Source organism: Sorex araneus, chromosome 1 (assembly GCF_027595985.1).
Source record: "Sorex araneus isolate mSorAra2 chromosome 1, mSorAra2.pri, whole genome shotgun sequence".
In the NCBI taxonomy this organism is placed as follows: domain Eukaryota; kingdom Metazoa; phylum Chordata; class Mammalia; order Eulipotyphla; family Soricidae; genus Sorex; species Sorex araneus.
The window spans coordinates 423,875,127-423,894,926 of record NC_073302.1 but is presented as its reverse complement, the minus strand read 5'-3'; the positions used below and the strand labels follow the sequence as shown (position 1 = coordinate 423,894,926).

The window sequence follows — 19,800 nt, the reverse complement described above, 5'->3', positions numbered from 1 at the left end:
TACATTTTTTTACCAGCTGTGGTTAAATACTCGACAATTCTATAAAATATATCATATCATCTTTATATCCAATTATTTTTGTTTTGGTTTGTGAACTCCACCTGGAAATGTTCAGAAATTACTCTTGGTGGTACTCAGACCAAAGGTGTTGTTGGGGAGCTAACCAGGGTTTATTTTGTGCAAGACAAGTAGTGCCTTTGTTATTCTACCTATCCAGCCCCAGACTTTCAAATCTTGACTAAGATGTTTATGCTTTTTAAAAGTTATTAGTACATTAAATACCATAGACACTCAGTGCAAAGCTATTGCACATAAATAGGTAAAGTAACATTACAATAATGTTTAAAATTTACCTGTCCCAGGACTCCAGCTGAGTTTTAAGCCATACCAAAACTGAATCACTAATATTATAAACTATGCTAAGATTTTTGTATTTCATAAGGGGGACAATAGAGAGCCATTTAGTAGTGCTTAGTAGGTCTTATTAAATTTAGATTGGCATTCCATAAAAATGTCTTTGACACATTGGAGGATTATGACCAAGAAAATAAACAAGAAATGATATTTTACAATCAAGAATTAAAACAAACCAAAAATTAGCACAGAAGCATATGGATATTGACTGTTTGGGGTAGGATGTATATACTGGGTCAGCGGTAGAGTATATGTCTAGAATCAAGATGAAAGAAGGAAAGAAGGAAGGAAGGAAGGAAGGGAGGAAGGAAGGAAGGAAGGAAGGAAGGAAGGAAGAAAGAAAGAAAGAAAGAAAGAAAGAAAGAAAGAAAGAAAGAAAGAAAGAAAGAAAGAAAGAAAGAAAGAAAGAAAGAAAGAAAGAAAGAAAGAAAGAAAGAAAGAGAAAGAAAGGAGAGAGAAAGGGAGAGAGAAAGAGAGAGAGAAAGGGAGAGAGAAAGAGAGAGGGAGAAAGAGAGAGGGAGAAAGAGAGAGAAAGGGAGAGAGAAAGGGAGAGAGAAAGAGAGAGGGAGAAAGAGAGAGAAAGGGAGAGAGAAAGAGAGGGAGGGAGGAAAGAAGGAAGGAAGGAAGGAAGGAAGGAAGGAAGGAAGGAAGGAAGGAAGGAAGGAAGGAAGGAAGGAAGGAAGGAAGGAAGGAATTGTTTATCTTGACTCACTGGTAGTAGTGAAAGTAGTATAACAGGAATTTCGTGAAATGGAAAATAAAGATCACAGTCTTTACTATTGATACTGTCCTCTGTGTAATGGCCAAATTGAAGCAATCATTGAAGGTCTAAAGCTTGAGAAAGTTCTGGATTTAGAGACAAAGTAGCAGTGCCTGGCACTGTCCTAAAATATTGGGCAAAAACAAACCCTTTCAAGTAAATAAAGCATTTTGAGCTGATATGATGTATATTTAATGTCAGGTACTGTCATAGCCTCTAATTAAGTCAATTATTTAAAATTGCAACTTAAAAATCATTAGTGAAAAATGATAAAATACAGTCAAATCACTAGAGAATAACATCTATTATGGTTTCTTTTAAAAGAAGCTTTCCTGTATAATTTTGATACCTTTAACTTCAACTCAGAAGAAAATTTGTTTTCCTGAATACTAATAGTGCAGGTTGTTCAGTGCGAAAAAATATCTGTAGGCCAATTTTCAAGGGACTGATGCTCTAATTATCCAAGTTATATCACATTTCTTGACAGGCTTTATATTAACAGCAGATGGCATGCAGCGTTTTTTTCCAAATATAAGATCTCTTCAGATTTCCAACAAGCCATTTGGACCTGTCCAAGAGAGTAGAAGAATAATATAATCCTAATACACTGGAGATTCTTCATGGTATTAACAATTTCTACCCAAATAAGCATAATTCACTAAATAGATGCTATCCGTGAATTCAGTAAATTCTACCTGATGAAAATTTAATGAATAAACAAGATATATATTGGGATAAAAGGCACTTATTTACCCAAAGAATCCTCAAAAATGACATTGAGTTAAAAATGTGTGTGTTGTGTGTATGCATGTGCCCACAAATACCATTGAAAACTTGAGAGAAAACTAGTAAAACTAAAGTCAGAAAAGTTGCCCAGTGTTTTAAGAACTTATGAAGTCAAAATGGAACCCTCAAAAGTATTTCAACGGCATACTTCAATTACTTCAATTCCCCTCTATATTGGTCATTTAGATAGACCTGAAACCAATGTTCCCTGGATTTAATTTCTTATTCTAAATAGAGCAGAAAAGAAAAAAATTCCTCTTCGTCTTTCTCAAAAAATACTGGCCTGTCATGTGATCTGTCTATTCTTTCTTTGTTTAGTATAAACAATTTTATGCTATCTAAGATTAATATAGTTTTTTTAAAAATGAATTATGGAAATGAAAATTAAACTTAACGTGCACAAGTCTCTTTAAAAGCACATTATCATAGTTTATTACCTTCAGGAATTAAGTCTATAAACTAAAAAATAATAAGACAAAAATCATTACTGCTGGCAAACTTGATGAAATGCATATATATATTTATAATACACTAATAACATATTTAAAAATAATATTCCCTACAAGTTGTTCTGAGATTAGTTGGACTTCCAAAGAACAATCAGAAATTCTGAATATTTCCTAGTATTATTGAAAGATCAAGCATGCCCTTGGATGTCTTAAGAAAATAAAATTCTCCACTATTAAATTGAACTGAGCATTAGCCAAGAAATCACTGTTCCAAAAAGAGCAATCTAAGATTTCCTCATTGACATTTAAATGATGCCTTACCACATAACTAGAGTTGGGGAAATAAAAGATTATGCCATATGCTCTTATCTAGCTCATGCCCCAAAGGTCTAGGTAATGGGCATAGCTTATAAATCTAAACAAATTAAGTAAAGCAGTTTACACTTGTAACTCTGTTCCCTTTTAAAAGAGAGGAAAGGAAGGAAGGAAGGAAGGAAGGAAGGAAGGAAGGAAGGAAGGAAGGAAGGAAGGAAGGAAGGAAGGAAGGAAGGAAGGAAGGAAGGAAGGAAGGAAGGAAGGAAGGAAGGAAGGAAGGAAGGAAGGAAGGAAGGAGGGAAGGAGGGAAGGAGGGAAGGAGGGAGGGAGGGAGGGAGGGAGGGAGGGAGGGAGGGAGGAAGGGAGGAAGGGAGGAAAGAATGAATCACTGCCCGGAGAGCAATAGAAAAAATACAAAACCACAGAAGGCTTTGTTTCTCTTCACATGAAATCAGCAGAACACAAGAGAAGCTCTAACAGAGTACTCACAATTTAACAAAACTGACTGTTAAGTTACTGTAGTTTGTCTAGACTGCATGTTGAAATATTTATAAATGCTATCTTATTTTGATTAAGGAAATACGTGACAGAGTCTGATATTTTTCCCTCCAAGATTGAATACATTTTTTAAGAACAAAGTGTAAAATTCCTAAATATTTTTTCTCATGTTTCTGCTTTTGTGGACAGCCACAGCCCGTATATTAATTTCTCTTTTTGCATCATCCAGCTACGCATCGGTGTGTGTCTCTGAGGTTCAGAAAAGTGGAATATGCTTTGAAGTGTTGTTAATTATGTTTCTACCAAGGGCTATTAAATTGTCTTTTAAAAAGAATTTACACAGAACCAGTCAAGTTTTCTCATTTTATATGTTCTGAGAAATCAATATAAAACTAAGAACATAGATTTTGGTCTATTCATTTGCTAATCTTGCTCTCTTCTATTTTCTCTGCTAAATTTGTGTTTTAACTGTAACTCTGAGGTCATAATACTCCCCGGAAAGTTAGCACCCACAATTCGAGAACACTAAATATTGACCCATTTACATTTTTTCTTGCTTGAATCTCCAAGATTAAAGTTTATTATTTCTTTCTAGTCATCATTGCAAGTCATTTTGGGGAGTCCATTCCTAAAGTTGTCTCTACCTCTTACCCATATTGGACATTGGTATTTCATTTTCAGCACGAGTCATATCAAGGTACGTATAAGTTTCTTAATGTTCATAATTTTCACCCAAACTCCTTCAAAGTCCAGTGAAAATGTACCAGGAGAGAAATACAAATTTCCACTTAAAGGGTAATTAATAACTTCCCTTTGGTTGTTGTTAATTACCTTTTAAGCTCCATGATTAAACCACACTTCTAACTCACCTAAAAATGGCCCAATAACTGTCAGGTAGTTTTGCCACAAGCATCTTCCACTGCAAGCATTTGCACAGCATAACTAATTGGTCCCTGAGGCCATTCTGCCATGGAAGAGAAAAGAACTAATTGTTTGACAGTTTGGTTTCATTTCTCCACTGACAAATCAATCATCTACCTTTGGCATGCTTTAATTAATGTGTTGAAGCCAGTAATCACTTTGCTTCCAATTTTCCATTAAGAAAAGAAGGAATCAGCTCTTTTCAAAATGGTACCGTACTGTTTTCTAGTATGGTATTATGCGCTCTGGCTTTACACTATTTTTTTAAACAATTCAGGTAAATTTGAACAAAAGTAATACAATAAAATATTTGTATACACATGACACCGAACAAATCTTTTTTAAAATTGAATCACCGTGAGATAGATTATTACAAAGTTATTTATGATTGCATTTCAGTCATGCAATGTTTCAATACCTATCCTTTTACCAGTGTCCATTTCCTACCACCAATGTCCCCAGTTTCTCTCCCACCACCCCTTACAATCTTACAATCCCACCCCTGCCTGTATACATGGCATATATGGCAGACACCTTTCCTTCCCCCATCCCTTCACTCTCCACCCCAAGATGGTCGATTCTGACCAGGGTGCATGGCAGTGATCTTGGATTATGGGAGCAAGCAGCTATGGAGGGCTCTGTGTGGGCAGTCACTAGGCTAATCCAACCTCTCTGATGTGTAGGATAACATAGGCTCAGGTAGTTTAGATTTATTTGGGTTAAACCCATCACTGTGCTCCCATTCCTCTGTGTTTATTTGTAACTTCTTCCTTTGTGTTCTGTTGACTTGTAAATATTGTTTTTCTCTTCTCCTTGAATCCTTTGCATAGTTTATTCAGAGCCATGTCTTTTTGCATGGGCGTAGGAAGACTGCAGCAAATGCTATGCTTTGTAACCTGGGAGTCATTTAACTCTATGTGATATTTTCCTCCGGGGTATCTGTTCTCTCTACCCAAGCCTCAGCTGCCCTTACTTCCTAGCACCCTCAAAAGCAGGATCCTGACAGGGATGGGACGGACCCAGGGCAAGCAGTGAGTTATGTGCTACCCTGGAATGGAGATGGGCCTGGCCAAGTGCCTGATGCTTAACTCTAAGTTAATAGCTTGGTCATGGACAAATGCTGTCATGATCCAAAAAGTAATAAATTCCTAACCCTAGTAAGAAACTGCTAGGGTTAAGAATGATTAATCTGGCCTGAGTGCTGTAGTCTGAGTCTATGGCAAGATGTTGCCAGGAGAGTTGCCCTACAAGCCTCAATGTATCTCTAACTGTGTCCATATAAAAATAACTAGTATTGAGATGTTGATGGAGTTTTTGGACTGAGGAAAAGAGAAAAAATGCCTTGAGAGGTATTTTGCCTGCTGGCAGTCAGGAAGGGATTTCTTATGTTCATTTTGCTACCAGACTGTGTGTAGCCTAGAGGCCAAAGTGGAGAGAGACAAGTAGGGGGAGAGACTAGTGAAGAGGTTGCAGAATCCAGAAAGCGGGAATGGAGAAGTGAGGAGCTGGGAAGGAAGAGTGTGTGAGATGAGAGAGATGAAAGATTGAATAAACAGTAACTAATCAGCAACGAGCTTTGTCCTCATTCTTCCTTCACCTGTCCTTGGTCAACAGCTGTCCCAATCCAGCCCATACACAGCGGCTCAAGAGCACAGAATATGGGCGGTAAGACAGAGCCTGAGAACACACACCCTTCAGCGCGTGAAGTTTTTTACAGTGAAGTACCCTATTTTGTTTAGCCTTGTGCAGGTTGGAGATCAACTGTGCCTTTTGATCTATTTTGAGATTTATTTATGAATCTGTGAAGGAAGGTCAATAAATGAGCTTATATGGCTGAGACAGAGGTAGCTTGTGGGCATGGCTCCCTTGTACCTTACTTTTTGCGGTTTAATTTCTCAGAAAACTTGGTCCTGAGTTGTTGGAGTTAGGTCAGAGACATAGCAATAATTTTGGGGTATGAGAAAGCCTGAGGGCACCATCAGGCTACCGATGCACTAACCCCACTGTCTTACCCTCCGGGGTCGCAGGACCCCATGGGCTATAGTGTTGACAGCAGTAGCAGCCCCAGAGGGACCAGAGCTGCTACTATTTATGACGTGGGTGCTCTGGGTGGGCTGCAATCACTAGTCCAGCAGAACCTGACCAGGGGTCATACACACCCATCCTCGGTCTCCCGACATCAGTGCTCAGGGAAGACCTTCTCCATCATATGCTGTGGGCAGCATGGGCTGGTCCAGGGAAGAGACAGTGGTGGGTCCATCCCACCCATTGTTAAGGTCTAGCAGATTTCTACCCAGGGGGAGGCCGGAGGAACGAGACTGAGACAACTCTTTCTGCAAACACACGGGGTTTATTCAAGCCAACATGTCGGTGACCCTCCAGCATGCCTGAAAACCAGCACAGCTGAGGGCCTCGAACTCAAAAATCAAACCATTTTTTACCCTTTTGGGGGAGAAAAGGAAATCACACATATTGGATCAAAGGGAATCACACATATAGGATCAAAAGGAATTACACCTATTGGATCAAAGGGAATCACACATAAGTCACTTAATTTGCTAATCTCAACATTTGTTAACTGTTAACTGTTTCCTTGCAAATATTTGCTTACAGTTCCTAGAGCAGTTTGTTGGCCTATTTGGTGACCGTTTCCTGCCCAAACGGTCAGGAAACGGTCAAGAAAACATCTTTCAAAGCAGCCAAGCAGTTAAAAGGCAAATTTAACACTTAACCTGCCCTCTTCTTCACCATGACTTGTTGCTGGAGTCCCATGGTGGGAAGCCAGGGCGCCCCACCCCCAACTCCAAGACCCATGCTATGTGGTGGCGCCAAGTTGGACCCAAAGAGCCCTATTCAGTCACTTTAAAAACTCTACTGCGGCCCACAGCACGAGAGGCTGAGAGCCGCAGTAGCTCCGCCAGCTGGCAGCTGCACCAGCACAGTCCTCAAGAGACCCACTCCAGTCAGCCTCTGTGGTGGGTGACCCACTGCTTTCATCTAACTGCACTCGACCTGAGCCAGAATATCCAAAGGGCGCCCAGATCCTCTCCTGCGGAAATTTTATGACCCCCTGGGCTGTCCAGAGCACTGAGAGCAGCTATTCCGCCACAGTTCTGGCGCTTCCCACTGTGCCGCCAACATCCTGACCAGGACTCTAGACACTAGTCATTTTTTAACTTTGTGGTTAATTTTTCATGTTTCATGATGTCCTCTCTAATGTCTCTCAATGAAAAAAATTACCTTATGGTAAATTAGTTATGCAATAAAATGCTTGCAGTGAAACTACAGGTTACTGATTTATATCACAACATGCTCCTTTATGCAGTATTCATCAAAAATCAAAAATGGTTGAAGATTAACTAAAATATTTTCAAACAAGCTTCATAAAAATCGTTTGTGGAAGAAGAGGCTAGATCTTTGGAAAGAGGCATACCCAGAGACAAGAAGAATACGTGAATCTTTGTGGGACTAAAACTGCTCTGTCTTGTGTAGCTTTACTTTCTAGATTTTCCATTCATTCCTTCACCTCAGGCACAAGAATCTCTAGTAATCCACTTGTTTTTGGGAAAGACAATTTTTATTCTTCTTCCCTGACCGCCATCAAATCCCCTGTATCTCTTACATATTTCATTTAAACTTGTACCACATATTTACTAAAAGAACTAATATGAAAAATAATACCTAACCAATCTCCAGCATCATTTATATCAGATTATCCGTTTCTGTCCCCACATACCCATTTTTATAATGGAATTTTTTTTTCTGAGTGCCTAATGTCTTCGTTAATGAATGAGTTCATTTTCCCCTTTCACAAACTCAAAGAAGTCAGTCTTATAATTATATCTTTCTCATTTTTTTCACTCCATACTAGATAACATACATTCCGTAATGGTATTTTAGCCTATTAATCTTAAATTGAAAAATACCTCTGACTCTCAGCTTCCTTATTATTTTACCATATTTCTCTGCTAAAAAAAACCTCAATATAGCCATTAGGCTATATTAAGTTTATATCTACTATCTTGAATTTATATCTACCATATTGAATTTATATCCACTATATTCACTACTCCCCTGGCACCATGTAATCTCATCAACAGCCAAGATCCAAAAACTATAAAACAAAGCTCCCAGAAGAGAGTGATGCAGAATCTCCTGCCCCCACGCCAGGCTGTCTTCACCGGGGCCCCCTTGGAGGGGAGTGGGTTGTTTTTCCCTCCTTGCCCCAAGCAGAGCCTCAGTAGCAGAAAACCTCCAGAACCCAGCCACAGTCATGCTCAAGGCCACTCTCCACGTGCTCAGACGAGCCTCACTCATGAAGGAACTGACAGAGAAACCCAGGTATGCGGCACCCGTGCCTGAGATCTCCAAGCCTGCTGGGATCAGGACAGGGCCTCTTCCATCCAGATCCCAACTTTCCCAGCACGCACCATATAATCTCATCAACAGCCAAGATCCAGATAAAACAAAGCTCCCGGAAGTGAGCGACAAAATTTTTCCTGGAGCACACAGCTGTATTTGCAGCTGTGCAACCTCTGTATTTTTATTTTTATTTATTTATTTATTTATTAATTTATTTATTTCCCCCCCCCCACATGGCAGAGCCTGGCAAGCTATTTGTGACGTATTTGATATGCCCAAAACAGTAACAATAACGTGCTCTTCATGTTCCTGGAGCAAGCAGATGCCATAGGGCTACACTAGCATGCAACAGGGACAAATGAAGACGTTACTGGTGCCCACTCAAGCAAATGATGGATAACGGAATGACAATGATACAGTGATCTTCACTACTCATCTTCAGTCTCTTTTGAGCTAACCTTAAAATTTTGTCCCCATTATCCCAGTGAAACTGCCTTTGATAATCCCTCTACTGAACTTTAGACATTTTACCCCAAGACATCTACTCTATATATTCACTTCCAAGAAAGGCCTGGAATTAGACCTTTAACTTAGAAATTAAACATTTTCAACCACAAACACTTGATTTTATCATCGCTTTTACCCCAAACTAGCTTACAGCTCCACAACGTTTCTTTTGTTCATTCATGATATCTCATTCACCTGGTACATAAAACCAATAAATCTGTCTTTTATATAATTTTATTCAATTATATTAACTATCTCTCTTTTCTAAAAATTTTTTATTAGTCACTATGAGGTACAGTTGCAAGCTTATGAACTTTCATGTTTGCATTTCAGTCATACAGTGATTGTTTACCCATCCCTCCATCAGTGCCCATTCTCCTCCACCAATGTTCCCAGTATCCCTCCCACCACCCCCACCCCATCCCCCACCACCCCACTCTGCCTCTGTGGCAGGGCATTCTCTTTTGCTCTCTCCATTTGGGTGTTGTAATTGACTGTCTCTCTTAATTCTATTTTCACTTCCTGTTACTTTGTATTGTTGCCCAAAATAATCTTCTAAAACATGCATGATTTCTTTCTTATAACTTTTACTAAGTTATTTAACAGAGCCATTAGATAAATGTATGAACTTCTTACAGAGGCTTCTCAAATCTAAATTATTTGATGTCTAACCTCCAGTCTCATCATTCATTGTTTACCTTCATCATTATACTCCAGCCAAACTGGTTATTTTCTTGCCTTAGTGTTTTATTTTACCCTTACCTGGGATAATATATTTCTTGCTATATATATGATCCTCTGTTCACTCTGTTCACCTAATTCAAGTTTTTATAGTCAGCATAAATAATATAAGCCTTTGTTATCTGCTATCTCACCTTATTTTATTTTTCTTCATCAGTTATTTTCTTAATATCATTTATAAAGTTAATTTAATAATAGCACATGATATTTGATGAAATAAGACTGAATTAATCTTGAGATTTCAAATAAAGTATGCATTTAATCATTATGTGTGCACCAAAAATCATAGAAAATAATCAATCTAATACAATTGGTTCAAAAGTCAAAATTCATTTATAACATGTCCCTGTCTTAATTTTGTATATGTAGGAAAGGGAAGTAATTGGTTAATTTCTCTTTTGTCCCTAAAATTATAGATACCATTAGTCATAGTGGAAATGTCGAAGATAAGTACTTTCTGAAAACTGTGTGTGATAAGAATTCTAGAAAGCAGAATACAGGAGAACTTTTAAAAAGAATGCTCTGATATGAATCATTTAGTGAAGAGAGTTGAAAGCATACATGACATCCTCAGCTATGACCCATGGATAAAAGAATCAAAGAGAATAAGTAAAATAATTTTCCTGTGTTGCATACTGCACATATTCAGTCTAACAATTTTAATGAGAATTCTTATATGAATTATCATATATATCAGTCTTTCATGAAGTGATTATAGTTTACTTTTATACTGGCCTTCATTGTAATTTCATAGCTGCATTCTTACTAAAATATTTGTCTCCAAATTATACCATCTATTCAAAACTTATAAAATAATATCCAAATAGATGTTTTCCATTATGGTATAAGTGGGCTGAAGTGATAGCACATCAGATAGGGCATTTGCCTTAAACGCAGCCAGGGTTTGATTCCTCTGACCTTCTTGGAGAGCCCAGGAGTATCCCTCCTCCCCGGCAGAGCCTGTCAAGCTACCCAAGGTGTATTTGATATGCCAAAAACAGTAACAACAAGTCTCACAATGGAGACATTACCGGTGCCCACTCGAGCAAATAGATGAGCAACGGATGACAGTGATACAGTGATGGTATAAGTGACTTTGATTCTTCCTTGAAACCTGTAACATCATTATTAATCTGTCAGTTCATCATTTCATCCTTTTTCCTCCTCTCTCAGCATTTTTTAAACTTTAAAATGAACATGTTGTATTCGATGTTAAAAACTCTTCTTAGTGAAGTTTTACTAATTTCCAATTCAATAAGAAAAGCATTAGAGACAGATCTCTCTAGATTTCACTGACTTCAAATTATTTGGTCAATTAAGATGTTTCTATTTAGAAAGAATATAAATGAAAAAGAGAGAGGTGAAAAATCACAGAGGTGTTTTTTTACACTGTTCAACTATGACCAGTTAAAATTTGAGACAATTTGGGAGCTGGAGAGATAATATTGCTGGGAGGGCACTTGCTTTGCATTTTTATACTATGCTTTCTCTATAAAACTCACTGATCAAAATAACATGATATATGGGGGCAGAAATATAGTTCTGGAGTTAAGGTTTGCATTGGTCAACCCCATTTCAAATCCCCAGCTCCACATCTGTCCCACAATTACTGCCAGAGGGTCACTCCTAAAGAGGTCACTCACTACACACTGACTCAAAAGTAGTCTTTGAAAACTGCTGGGTGTGGTCCAAAAATGAAACCTAAATAAAACTGTTAAATTGTCAAAGCAGTACTAAGTACACAAATGGATTTATGCTGATCATGATATTGTTGATAAATATCTAAATTCCTATAGTTTAAATGTATTTGATTTAATAGTTTAAATATTTATAGTGCATTATTTAATTGATTTATTCTTATACCATTAGAAATAATCAGCATTATATTACAGAGATTTAAATTGCTAAAGATTTTTACTTTTAAAAGCTATTAACTTGCATTTCTATTTCTCTTAGTTTACAAAAACTTGATTTTATTTCTTGGATTTGTTTGCTTTCCTATCATTCAGTCTTAAGAGAGGCTTGAAGAAAGCTAGAAGCTTTTGCCATATGTGGAAATTTTTTCAGAAGTAAAAGGAAAGAGAGCTCTGCCTTCATATTTGCCTTAACTCTCAGAGAGCATGAATGTACTTCCTACAGACACATTCCTCAAAATAACTTGACTCTAGCCTTTTAAGACTTTTTTTCACAATTTTCTATGACTGGTTAACACCTAGACAGTCCTTTTCTCTTTGTTCAGTCAGTCAGTAGAGCCACTATTTACATTTAAAAGTAAACTCCAAAAGATTCACCACATATGGTTTCCTTATTCCCACCAGAAGTGACTCCTAAGCATAGTGTCAGGAGTAAGCCCTGGGCACCACTGGATGTGGTTAAAAAAAAAAAAAAAAAAGATAATTTCTAGATTGAAAACAAAAGGGGAAATTTTTCTTATTCATGCAAACATAAATATATACTACTCAATTTTTAAATAAAATTTGATTACTTTATTGATTAAAAAGCTAAATATTAAAAATATTTTAAAGTATGAAAACACAAAAAATATAAATAATTTTAATACTCTCATTCACAATGATTTCTAAGAACACTTTTATATAAACAGGTTTCCAGGATTCTCCACAATCATACTCACATTTAAATTCTTACAAAAAACACAGTTGTTTAATCCTCTCCGTTATATTCCTAACAAATGTTGTGATTATTCCCCCATGCCATTACAGATTCTAGTGCACAAGTTTTAACAGCTGTCCATTGTATTCATGAGCCAGTATCTGTTTAACCAGTTCCATATTGCTGTGTAGTTTACCCATTTCCAAAAATGTTACTATTGTTTACAGTGCTGTGATAAATGTTCTGTGGATCCTCTTCAATTATTTCGATAGACGGAATTGTCAGAATATTAACTCAAAAGACTGAAGTACTTTTAAGCTTTAATTATATAGGTACCAGTTATTATAAGTATTACCAACTAGGTACTAATTTTGTACCAAATATCACTAGCATCAATGTAGAAAGTATTACATAAAGTCAACTCCCTGCAACTTGAAAAGATAGGTAGCAATGCTTGAAAATCATAGGAAACATATATCTTCACCCACTTCTAGCAATATTGATTACTGTTTCATAGCTGTTAAGTTCGTCAATTTGAAAATAATGCATTTATTTTCTGGGCCAGAACTGTAGTGCAGCAGGCAGGGTTTCTTGCCTTGCTTGTGGCTAATGAGAGATTGAGTCCCATGTCAGCAGATGGTTCATGGGCACACCAGAGTGACCTACGAACACCAAGGCAGGAGGAAGTTCTGAGCACAGCTGGATGTGGACCCCCAAAATAAAGAGAAAGGTAAGAAAGGAAGAAAGACATGTATCTATCTTCATATTACTCTATAGAAGTACCAAAGGCTCTCTGCTCCGCCCCATTCGACGGAAGCCCTTCCTCTCTCGCAGCCTCAGCCCCATCCCCGAGACACAGTGGTGAAGGTTGGAGTGAGCAGATTTGGCTGTATTGATCTCCGGGTGACATTGGGCTACCTTTAATTCTGGCAAAGTGGAAGCTGTGGCCATAAATGATTCTTTCGTTGACCTCAACTACACTCTGTACATCTACGTTCCAGTAGGATTCCACCCATGGCGAGTTCAATGGCATAGTCAAGGTGGAGAATGGGCAACGCATCGTAGAGGGGGAAGCCCGTCACATCTTCCAGGAGCAAAATCCTGCCAAGGATCTTGGCAGGATCTTTTTTTTTTTTTAGAAGAAAAATATATATATATATGTACATATATATATATATATTTAGAAGAAAACTATATTCTTTTTAAAGAAAATGAAAATATTCTCAAAGGAAAAACTTAATTTAAGTCAACTCAGATCCTTTGGTCGTGGAGCCTGGTACACAGTGCTTGCCTGCAACCGCTGTTCTCCCGCCTGCCCCCCGCCCTGCGCGTGGGCTACTCCCCGCGCGTGGGCAAGCGGGGTGAAGCTGGTGCTGAGTACACTGTGGTGTCCACTGGGGTCTTCACTGCCATAGAGAAGGCTGGAGCCCACTTGAAGGAGGGTGTCAAAAGGGTCATCATGACTCCGCCTCTCTGCCAACGTTCTCATGTTTGTGATGGGCATGAATCTCGAGAAGTACAATTCCTTCAAGATTTTTAACAATGCCTCCTTCACCACCAACTGCTTGACCCCACCCCCGGACAAGGTCTTCAGCGACACCTTTGGCATCGTGAAGGGGACTCTAACCACTGTATTTGCCATCACTGCCACCCAGAAGACCGTGGGCGGCCCCTCTAGGGAACTGGAATAATGGCTGTGGGGCAGCCCAAACCACCAGCCCAGCTGCCACTGGCACCACCAACGCTGTGGACAAGGTCACCCTGGAGCTGAACGGGAAGCTGACCGGCATGACCTTTCGTGTCCCCAACCTGAGTGTGTCCATCGTGAATCTGACCTGCTACGTGGAGAAAGCTGCTAAATATGACGACATCGAGAACGTGTAGTCCAGGGCATCCTGGGCTACACCGATGACCAGGTCGTCTCCCATGACTTTAACCGTGACACCCTCTCCTCTACCTTCCATGCTGGGACTGGCATTGCCCTCCACGACCACTTCACCAAGCTCCTTTCCTGGTACGACAGTGAGATTAGCTAAAGGAACAGGGTGGTGAACCTCACAGTCCACCCGGCCTCCGAGGAGTAAGGGCCTCCCACCCCCAGGATCACCAGTCCCACCGAGAACACTGGGGGGAAGAGAGAGACCCTCAGCTATTGGGTAGTTCTCACCACACTCATCCAACTCATACTGAGAATGTCCTGACCTGAGTTTCCATCCCAGACTCTCTGAAGAAAGAAATTTGGGGAGCCCCACCTTGTCACGTGCCATCAGTAAAGTACCTCTTGCACCCTGATAAATAAATAAATAAATAAATAAATAAATAAATCTGTCATTGGCACTGTCATCCCATTTCTCATCGATTTGCTCAAGCGGGCACCAGTAACATTCCCGTTGTGAGACTTGTTGTTACTGTTTTTGGCATATCGAATGCACCACGGGTAGCTTGCCAGGCTCTGTTGTGCAGGTGAGATACCCTCGGTAGCTTGCCGGCTCTCCGAGAGGGATAGAGGAATCAAACCCAGGTCGGCCACATGCAAGGCAGATGCCCTACTCACTGTGCTATTGCTCCAGCCCAAGTACATATAAATAAATAAATATAAGCACTACAATACAGGGGACAGAGAGATAGTACAGTGTGCAGGGTATTTGCCTTTCATGAGGAAAGATCAGGGTTTGATCCCTAGAACCACAGAGGTGGTGGGTGGTCTCTCCTCATTGAGCAGGAAGCCAATATAAATCCCTGAGCACTGCTGGGCCTCACAATGAAGCAAAGCAAAGCAAATATTTTTAAAAAAATTATCAGTGATTCAGGTAATATTTGATATACGATGTCAAACATCAAAACTAAAACAACAAATTCTAGGAACATGTTATAATTTCTAGGATAGCCATCATTTTGATCTTCTAGTCAGGAATACATTCTAGGGTATTTTTATCCTAAAAGACCCCAATTATTACTGTGTGACTGTAGTAAATCCTAGTTTAGCAAAAAGTTGGAAGGAATCTCAGTTAATTGGTTAGCTATGTTAGGGAACATGGCTACCAATTAGAACACAGATTCTGAAAGTGTATGTCCAGCTACACTACAAGTAGGAAAGTGAACTCCCAGGTACTTTTCTGGTTACTCATTGAATAATTATTTAAAAAGAAATTCTGTACAACAAACTATTCTGGAATTAATTTATTTGTACACAATACAATTAAAATCACCTAACTGGAAACTGGGCCACTATCACTGTTTTCTTTTCATTAAAAACATGTTTTTATTTTAGTGTTGTTTTTTTTTTTTTGCTAGGCATATGCAAGCATCAAGAAGAAGAGTTGACGGAGAAGGACAGAAAAGCAGACTGCAGAGCAAATGATTCAGTCCAATCAACCTGGATTCAAGTCCCGACTCTACTGCTTACAAGCTCACTGACAATGAACACATTATAATTTGGTCTAAGACTCACTATCCTCCAAATCAGAACAACAGCAATAATAGTTATCTTACCTACTTAAAAGGGTTCTTGCACAGCTTAAAACTGTAGCACTGTCCTGTAGCACTGTCCTGTAGCATGGTCCTCCCATTGTTCATCAATTTGCTCGAGCGGGCACCAGTAACATCTCCATTGTGAGACTTCTTATACAAATAAAATGTTACTACTTGTAATACTAAAGTTATTTTCACTGATTTCAATGTTAGCTATAAAGGTCAAGATCATAAGGACTCAAAAATAATAGGGACAGGGGCTGGAGAGATAGCACAGCGGGTAGGGCGTTTGCCTTGCCCGCGGCCGACCCGGGTTCAAATCCCAGCATCCCATATGGTCCCCTGAGCACAGCCAGGGGTAATTCCTGAGTGCAGAGCCAGGAGTAACCCCTGTGCATCACCAGGTGTGACCCAAAAAGCCAAAAAAAAAAAAAATAGGGACAAAATTAGTCATAACTAAAGTGGCTCTTTTAGTGGCCTCTCCTTATGGAAGACTAGGAATCCCAGTGATTCTCTACCTTTTCTAGACACACCTCCTCTATACACATTGCTCTGTGACATTGTAACCTATTCCTTCAGAAAGTAGAAACTCTGGGCATAAGAATAAAGCAGAAATGATTGTATCCCAACAACCTGGCACATTTCTTCGTGCTGTTTCTTAGAAAAGAACCATCCCTGTTTGATCTGTTGGAGGATGAGAAACCATATGAATGAGAGTAAATAACCCAGCTGAGACCAGCCTAGGCATACCAGTTCCCCGCCAATTTATAGCAGATACAGACAGTAGAGGTGCGCCTGCCCAGCCCAGACCATAGATGTGTAAGACAAAACTAGAGGGTGTTGTTTATGTTTGTTTTGTTTGTATTCTTCTTGTATTGCTGGATGCAATAAAATATACAGTTCTATGACTTTAAACTTTGTCTTTTATCTATAGCTTTGTTGGCACAATAAGGGTCATTTTCTGTACATAAGAAATTGAATTCTTCTTTGATAAAAAAACTAGATTGAAATGATCTGTGTGAAGCAAGAGACTTCAAAACCATGAATGGAAAGGAAAAGACAAGATTTCACAATTTATATGGCATACTAAGCATTAGAGGGTGTGCTAAATAATATAGGGATGTATAAGTGATGAATATAAATTCACACAGAACATGATAATTTTATTTAATTCCTGTGAAAAACTTCTGCAGAAACCAATTTGATGAAACTAGAGCTGAGGGAATTTAGGAGACTTATTCAAGCATCCACTGTGATATCAGCTCAGATGTATTTCAGGGCTGGGGAAATGGTACAAAGGCCAGGGCGCACTCTGTTTTATCATGACACCACATGCCCTGAAGGCCCCAGCATCACCCTGAAGACCCCTGAATGCCACCAGGTGTGGGTGGTCCTGGTGGTTCCTGCCACCACAAAGCCTTGCAGCACTGAATCCAGCATAGATTTATTCATAACTCATAATGGCTTTGCTTTTGTTAACTCTTGCTTGGTTAATAGATAGTTTTATCAATGACTTCAAGAAGCAATTTTCAGGTAATCATGAGTTGTCACTCCTAACTGGTTGTGCCTCCTTTCACTAGAAACGTGAATGCAAAATCAGTGATTCTGATGAGCATAAATGAGTTAAAACACTTTTAGAGTAATGATAGATCCTTTTTATAGTCAGCTAAAAATAAATGATAAGGAATTTTAATCTGAAGACAATTGAGAGCAGATATAATCAGTAGAGTTAGAAGGGATGAGACAAATCTGGTGAAGGAATATTAAATCCCTCTGCTGTCAAAGCTTTGAGAGGGCAACTTCTTTTTTCTAAAAGCCTAAATTAATAAGATAATATAATGGAATCATAGAAGAGAAGCAAACCAGTCAAACAGTTGCCAAAAAAATTAAAAAATAAAAAAAAAAGCTCTCCCCTTTGTTCTTCAAAGATGATCTGGAAATTTTATGGACATAAGAAAATTGCAGTACAGCAATCCTAGGAGAATTAGTATAACCAATTTGAATAAAAGCTGTCATCAGCTGCACTGAATGAAATATCCTCGTGCGGACGGCTCCCCAAAGGAAAAATCTATTTTTCTGTTGTGGAGGCTGCCAGTCATGCAGCAGTGAACACGAGCCATCATATGAGTCACTTTTCTTTCAGCCCTAATCTCTTTTCACAGTGACAAATGAATCACAGAAATCAATCTCAACTCTGACTCGAAAAAATCTACTGTGGGATTTTTATTTGAAGAGAATAAAGAAGGCAACCTAAAATTTCACATTAAGGGCAGACAGAATGAGTGTGAGTCTAAGCACGGTGTCAAGTGGGGGACTAAATGGATTCCAGAGCGCTGGCATTTTGGGGAAAGCTCAGTCAGGCCCTGGAGACAGAAGTAGTAAGTTCACATCCTGTCCCATGGCCTATTAGCTGCTTAAGTGGGTAAGTTAGTCAACCTCTATAGGACTCATTTGTCAAAAAGAGAAGATGATATCTACATAGTAGGATTGTTATGAATAGGGACCACAGTTTGGCTTCTTTTCCACACATTCTAGTAAAAGCTTTGATCAGAAACCAGAGTAGGCCCTAATCAACCCCACAATCACTTCACCCTATATCACTATAAACATTTTCTTCCTATTTTCTGCAAGAATATGAATATTTCAGCTTTACAATTAAATGGCTGCTACTCAAAAGCATTGCTTTTTATGTTCAAATGTGCCTCAGCTCTAACTGATTTTGAGGCTACTCTGCTCATAGAAAGATCTTGGTAAATGTCAGGGATATTATAAAGAAAAGAAATGAGATACTGTTGTTCTATAGATTTAGGAGACACTGCAGGGACTGTATCAAAAACTAAAAGCAAAACAAAAATGAAACGTGTACCCAGGTCTGTTTCTGCTCATTAGGGAAGTTTTGTACTACCTCTATGATTCTTTCCCCTCAACCTGCACCTCATGGACAATCTTGAGGCATGTAATTTGTTTCCAATACTGTATACCTCAATGGAACTTTCGCTGAATACTCTGGTCTGTCTACTTATTAGACACAATTACTGTCAGGTTAAGAAACCTCTTAGTGCTTGCTGAGTTTCCTTTGCTACTCATTAGAAAATTCTGGAGCCAGGAGCAATGTAGAAGAAAAGAGCTTTATTAAGGTTCATTTTTTATGTTGAACAAAAGTTCTGTTATTAGCACAAGCAAAGTTCTGTTATTAGCACATATGGAGTCATTTCAGCTTTTACTGAGTTACTTGCTTTCGAAAAGACACCACTATTTAGTAGTATTAAATTAAAGAAGTGGATGAAAGAATCCTTGCTTTGTTTCAGAAGCTCTGATGAAGGCTGTAATAAATGAAAACATGTAGTCAAGCTAAATTTTAATGTACTCATACTAAATGTAAATAATCATAATTGGAGAAACTACAATGCTTTTTGTTGATATAGAATCATCTCAATTTTAAGCTTTGACTCTGGTTAGGGCTTTTTGTTCTTTAATTTTATATTTTCAGTCTCAGCACAGTAGTATGTGTGAATATACAATTTTAAATTATTTAAAGAGTTATTTTGCTTGAGCTTAAAGAAAAACTAATTATCAAGTTTTAATAATCAAGTTGTTCTTACACTTGACAACAAAGAATAAAAACACAAAAAAATGCATAGAGTAAAATAAAGAAGCCACTCCCACATCAAAATACATAGCTAAATTTTAAGATATGGGCATTAAGATTTAAGATGAGCATAACATCAAAGAGTTGTTTATGAAGCCTTAGAAATTGCTTTAATTTTAATACCTTGGCAACATTTAACTGGATTTCTTAAAAATATAGAGATCTTATTTGTTGATATAGCACCACCTTCTGGCAAACACAGTTCATTTTATAACGAGTATTGAAATCATTTAAAGAATTTAATGAAAAATTGATCCATTGCAACAAATGTCTAGAATTGCATTATACAGACCTTTCTTAACATCTTAATGTTATAT

General features: G+C 38.4%; 1 pseudogene; it reads left to right on the top strand.

Moving 5' to 3' along the window:
* The first annotated feature begins 6,176 nt into the window (after positions 1–6,176).
* On the top strand, positions 6,177–14,447 carry LOC101539247 (glyceraldehyde-3-phosphate dehydrogenase-like; annotated as a pseudogene).
* Positions 14,448–19,800: the final 5,353 nt, after the last annotated feature.